Here is a 6,470-nt window from a genome sequence, read left to right as displayed (position 1 = left end):
ATCAAGGACTCCAGTCACCCCAGCCATAAACTGTTCAGACTGCTTCCATCAGGAAGGAGGTTCTGCAGCATCCGGTCCCGTACCAGCAGACTGAGAGACAGCTTCTTCCATCAGGCCATCAGACTGCTGAACACGTCATAGACACCTCAGCTTCACTACTGGAACTTCAACATTATGCACTCCATACTGTACAGTAACGCCACTGTTTTGCACATGTCTCACTCTGTATATTTTATTTTATATATTTTATTTATTGTTTACTCTATTTAATTTGTAAAATATGTGCACACACACACACACACACACACACACACACACACACACACACACACACGTAGAAAAATATTTAGTATACACATCCAGAAATGCATACACTATTATATATTGTACATATATTTATTAGTTTCAGATGTAGCCATTCTTGTATTTTGCTTGTTTACATTATTGTATTTTGCACAACTCTGTTGCTTGTGAAGCTCGCACACAAGAATTTCACTCACATGTGCTGTACCAATGTACCTGCACATGTGATGTGACAATAAAAAGTGATTTGATTTGTTTTGTTTTGTACTGTCTTTCTAGAATATCATGAAATTTACATAAGTAGACTGTGATTTTACATGTCAAAGGTAAAATAACATAACATCACTGTAAATATAGTAAAACACAATTTACTTGTTTTTTAAATATATTTTTTGTACATATGCATATTTAGATTGTAAAAATACATTCACAAATGTATCATGATCTCACAAATATCTGTCCGTTATTTGAAAGATCGAACTGTTGAATTCAAATGTAATGCTATGGAAAAGTATATAACATGATTCCTATAAGCTTGTGTTACATCACATAAGTATTATTATCGTTGCTATTTAGAGCGATCGTGGCTGAAGAGTTGGCAGTTCGCCTTGTGATCAGAAGGTTGCCGGTTCGAGCCCTGGCTCGGACACTCTCGCTATTGTGTCCGTGGTCCAGACTCTTCACCTGGTGCGATATGGCAGCCTCGCCTCTGTCAGTCTGTCCCAGGGCATGCAATCCATTATTATTTAAACCAACTGTTAACTGTATATTTGTACATTTACGTATTATGATTCATATTGCCACATTCATTGACCTTGTTTATAGGTAATTTCATTGTTACGTTAAAATGTTCCTAATTTAATGTCTAAAATCACTTGGAAAAGGCAGAATCCCATGTGAAATTAGCGCAACAAACTCTATTTTCATTACTGAAAATGACTGTATTTTCATGAGAAAGTTATTTTCTGTTATTTTACGCTAGTATTTTGGCGCCCCAGCTGCCGGAATATTACCGTTTTTTTAAGATGTTTTTGTAACAGCTATTAGGCTTAATAGTGAAAACTTGGATACGGCTCCAGCAAGGCACACACATCAAAGCGTGTTTTGGAATAGATAAAAAAAAGGCTAACATTAAACTTCTGAAATGGCCTTCCCAAAGCCCCACCAACTCTCTCTTGACCCCGCGTGGATTGGAGAAAATCCAAAATAAATTCAAACTTGTACATCTAATTCTTGTTTTTAAAGCTATTCAAGATGTATGCTGTACAATCCTGGGAAAAGAACAGTTCAAAGAAATCATTGTGAATGTGTGTGTGAATGGGTGCATGACTGGATGTGTAAAGCGCTTTGGGGTCCTTAGGGACTAGTAAAGCGCAAATACAGGCCATTTACCATTTACCATTAAAAGCTCAAAATTACCGTGACATTTATGCCCATGATGAGTGCATCTGCAGCTCTGACCACAACTATAATGTGAAAACTGCTTTGTATTTAGAATGTCTCTTACAGTTCTTTTAATGCCCACAGACTCCATAGTGCTTACATCGGATGTCTCTACTATAAAGCAGGAATGGGGTTTAGCAAGGTAACTTTAGACTTGGGTTTTCAAAGTTAAAGAAGAGGAAAAATAAGTCTCTAATAAGGATTTTAATTGCCTTGCAACATTTTGAGCTGTTCCTCAGACTTCAGACGCTTTAGAAGTCTTGACGCTTTACTTTGTGGATCTGTCTCTTTTTCTAATAGGCTAGATCTTTTTTTTTTAATCTTTTTTTTATTAAGTATCACTTCAGCATTCGTAAAGCTGAATATTGGGATATATTGGTTGTCTATTCTAAATATGAACATGACAAACACAAACTAATCTATAAAGTAATATCATATGCACAATGTCTCAAAGAAAGTGGATTCTCCAGTGTAGTGGTTTACATTTTCACCTAAAATAATAAAAGCTCCCCAGTTTGATCACACAAAGAGAAACCAGTCCCTTTGGCATTGTCTCAAGAAGGGCATCTGGTGTAAAAAATAAAAATCTGTCAAATCAAACATGTGGAGCTGCTTGCCATGATGACCCCTTGTGTGCATAAGGGAGCTGCCGGGAGCAGCATTCATTAGAAAATGAAAATGACCTTTTTCTTCTCACTTCCTACATCTGACTGCTCCCACCTTTACCCCAAGGGATCACATGCACCATCACTTGATTAACTGAAAGTACTTCTGTAGTCAACCACAAGCCCCTTGTGATTTCATGGTTTATTGTACGAGTCGTCCATCATAGCATGTGCTTTGAGGAGCCTTTGCATTAACAATAGCTTTATTTGTATAGCACCTTTTTAAAACACGGAGGTACAAAGTGCTTCAGAGTTTAAATGAAACCACACATTATATATAAGTGTACGTGTTCCAGTAGTCACACATATAGACTTTTATAGATACATCATATGGAAAATATTTCCAAAAAGAGTAAAACAAAGGATTGAGTAGATGCTGACATAATTAGTTTTCAGCAGTCATTTAAAGCAAACCAGTTCACTCAGTGCATCATTTGTCCAGTGGAGGTTCTGAAGTCTTAAAGCCTGTCTCCATTTTTCAAAGGCTGTCGAGCACGGCTTTTTAAATAAAGGTCACATAGATGCATCAGATTCCAAGAAAGACTATCTTATAGATTCACCGCTGTCAGTATTTACTGACTCATCATTATAAAAGTACCTCTTACTCTGTAATTTACAGTGTTGATTAGGTGAAAGTTAAATTAAAGAATCTTTGAGAAATTGGTGATGGGGCTAAAGAGATTTATTATCTTAAAAATTATTATAAGTGTCTCTTATCCATACATCTAAGGTTGTTCCATCCATTCATTTTATTTCTGTCTGCTTATAGCACATCAAGGAGTATTTTCCAAAATCGAGGGGAAAAAAGAGCAGCTATATTTCAGACAGAAAGCACATAGGCATTAGTTCTTAAACAACAGCGTATTTGTGCCTACCTCTCATACATAATGCCATGTTTCGCCACCAGAAACTGACAATGCAGAAAACAATATGTCACAATTAAATTCATTTGAAATAAATCAAGTAGTTTTCTTAACTGACACATATTTAAACTGTGCCACTTAAAGTCATCACTGGTATTATTCCATACATTTATTACATCAACAGAAAACCTCCCCCCCCCCCCACCTTTCTTTTAAATTAGTTCTTATCTTGACTTAAAAAAAGGCATATTCATCCTAATTCATAATTGGTTGTTATTAACTGGGACATATCCCGGACACCTTGAGCTTTTTTACTTTAAACACAATCAGCATAATTTTGAAGTTTTACCATTGTAGTAGTGAAGCTGTTGATGAATTTGGGGATGTTTTTCCCCCCAAGATGAAATAGATGGTCCTCGTTAAAGGGCACAGTCGTACTTAAAGGTCACAGATTGCAGAAATTTACTCCTACATCTGTCTTCCTGAACTGTCTGAACAAAATGTTACTGAATGACACTGGCAGTGCTTCAGTTATAGCCTAGCCACACTTTTACTTTATAAAATAGCACCAAATAACCACATGCAGCCGAAGCTTTGGCCCTGACCTCTTTTAAGGTGAATAAACTTAACAAGATGACATTGTTATTCTTAGACACAGGAGAGGAAATATAACACAATTCTGGCCAACACACTACTGCAGGATTCACAGCCGGCAAAGAGTTTGCACATTTCAGGCCATGGTTCACCATTTGAGTGTATGCAGGCAAGCGTGTGACGACTGTTTTCCCATATACTTCCATAGGACTGGAAGTCTTTTTGCACTGGGTAAATTGTTCCAACCTCAACAATTAAACTATGTTTTATTATGTCTAGAGGGTAAATTAGAGAAAAAACAATGTTCTCTTAACATGGCATCCTTGGGTAAACATAAATGTCAGCTTGTTAGCTCAAAGCATTGTCCCGTGATGCGTATTTTAACTGGCACTTGTCCTTTATATGAATCTTTTAAAGACTACCAATATGAGTTCAGCGCTTCCAAACTGCCTTTTTTTTATTTGTTTGTTTTTAGGTTAAAGGAGTGGTGACTATTAAAGAAACAGGCGGTCAAAGTAAATTCTCCTGAGCCTGTTGTGATGTCATGGAGATTTGATTAAGACCACATGAAATACTTTTTCGTGGAAATGCTAATAATTCACAGAAATCTGAATCAAGCGGTTTAGTTAATCAAATGCTATGCTGGTTTTTTTTCTTCTGATCACTCAAGATGTTTGGAAACCGCTTAATCTTGATGATATAATATGTTGCAAGAGAAGTTCAGCTATGAGATAAGGGGCATGAAATACTATTTCAAATGAATTTAAACTCATAAAAAAAGAAACAAGTACAAATAGCTCAGGATTTCCTAACTTCATTTGATGTAATTGTTAGCATTTTATTCTGGACTGGACCTCTGGGAAGTGGTACGTCACTCCAGGGTGTCCTGTCACGCTGCTTAGCACTGATTTGTCCTAAAAGATTAATCCTTTATTATAGAGATGGGGACTTATACATACTGGGGACAACTGCTGGAAGATATACTTTCAGGATGAAGTCTGAATGGTTGAAGTACGAACAAAGGATGGTTTGTGTGTCACTTGCATGCAGACTGCGTGTCTCCTGGTTCATGTCCTCTGATGATACACACAAGATGCTAATTTTGAGAAAGACGCTTAACTTTGAGACTGCCCTTTAGGTAGCAGCCTTAGGTAACTGTAACTGCCAAGTATTTAGAGGTCACAGCATTCTAAGAGATTCTGCTATATCTAATGTCGTCATCCACACTTGAAGAGCTTGACAATCAGCCTTTTTCTTCTTTACTACAACACCAATAAAAACTTGGCTCCAATAAGCACATGATGAGATGGTGACAGTAAGAGAGACAGTGGATCCACACAACAAAGTAAAAATCCCAATTGTTATTTATAATGTTTACACAAAAAGTGATTTATATAACCTTAAATTAAAGCAGGGATGGAACTGAAACTAAATGGTAAAGAAAAAAGGAGATGTTCCTTAAAATAGTAGATATGAAAGCAACAGGGGTGATGAAAAATGTAACAATATTGTAACAAAATAAACTAACAAAAAAGAGAGTTAACTTATTCTGACCTAACTATGATTAAACTGAGATTAAAACAAAATCAAGAGGTTTGGGGAGGGGGTCAAAATAATACAAAAGCACCTGAGCTGCCATTAGTGCTAAATTAATATTGATACTTATGGATTGCAGTTATAGGGATTTTTTTTTATGATATAGTAGTGAGGACAGTGTTTAATGATTGTAATGGTTATACAAAAAACCCTTATTGAAGATTTAAGAAATCAAATCTATTTATCACGGCTGCTATGTCTTAAGTAAAACAGCACATGATATCATGTCATAATAGGCCTTTTTCTCCAAGTGTTTCAAAACCACACCCCTTACTTGACATTTATTGATGTCAAGTCATACATTTTGTGTTTATTTATTCTAAATTGATCTGTAGCTCAAAATTTGGCATACACAGAGGCAATAATACTGTGGAGGCATGAAATATAACCAAAATGCAAGAGTTAACCGGTAATGTTACAAAGGAAGGCTGCTTAAATGTACAATTACCACCCCTCTCCTTACCCTGCCTCCAACCAAAAACTGAATACCTGCACAAAATGACATTTATTCAGTTTTGAGTTGCATAAAAAAAATCAGTCAATTAAACTAACCCCCTAAATTAGATTTGCAACAATTAGGTTTACATCATAGCTGCCATAAATTAACAGTATTTAAGTTTTTAACAATATTTCGAATGACCAGAATCATTCTGTAATTGTTCATTCATCAGTATGCACAAGCTGTTTATTCAAATGTATTATTTTTAATGCCAAAATATAATTAGTGTTGTTGTCCACAAATGTTCAAATTAATTGCTTTACAAATATGCTGATAAAAAACAGTAAAGTACACTTTTGGATTAAGATCACACATTACAAATATTTACTTGCACTCCTAAACAGATAAATATTGTTTTAGCTGTTGTTTCAGTTGTACAGCACACTAGTGTGCCGGCTCACGTTTGGATAGAAAAACATGAATTTAGCTTTGTGAATTCAGTCATCTTTACTTGTTTTAAAGTAAACACTACTGGCCAGTCATTAGTGGCCAGTAGTGCCACCCATT

The sequence above is a fragment of the Astatotilapia calliptera genome, chromosome 7, assembly GCF_964374335.1.
Source record: "Astatotilapia calliptera chromosome 7, fAstCal68.1, whole genome shotgun sequence".
NCBI lineage: Eukaryota > Metazoa > Chordata > Actinopteri > Cichliformes > Cichlidae > Astatotilapia > Astatotilapia calliptera.
Note: the sequence above shows the minus strand (reverse complement) of the source record.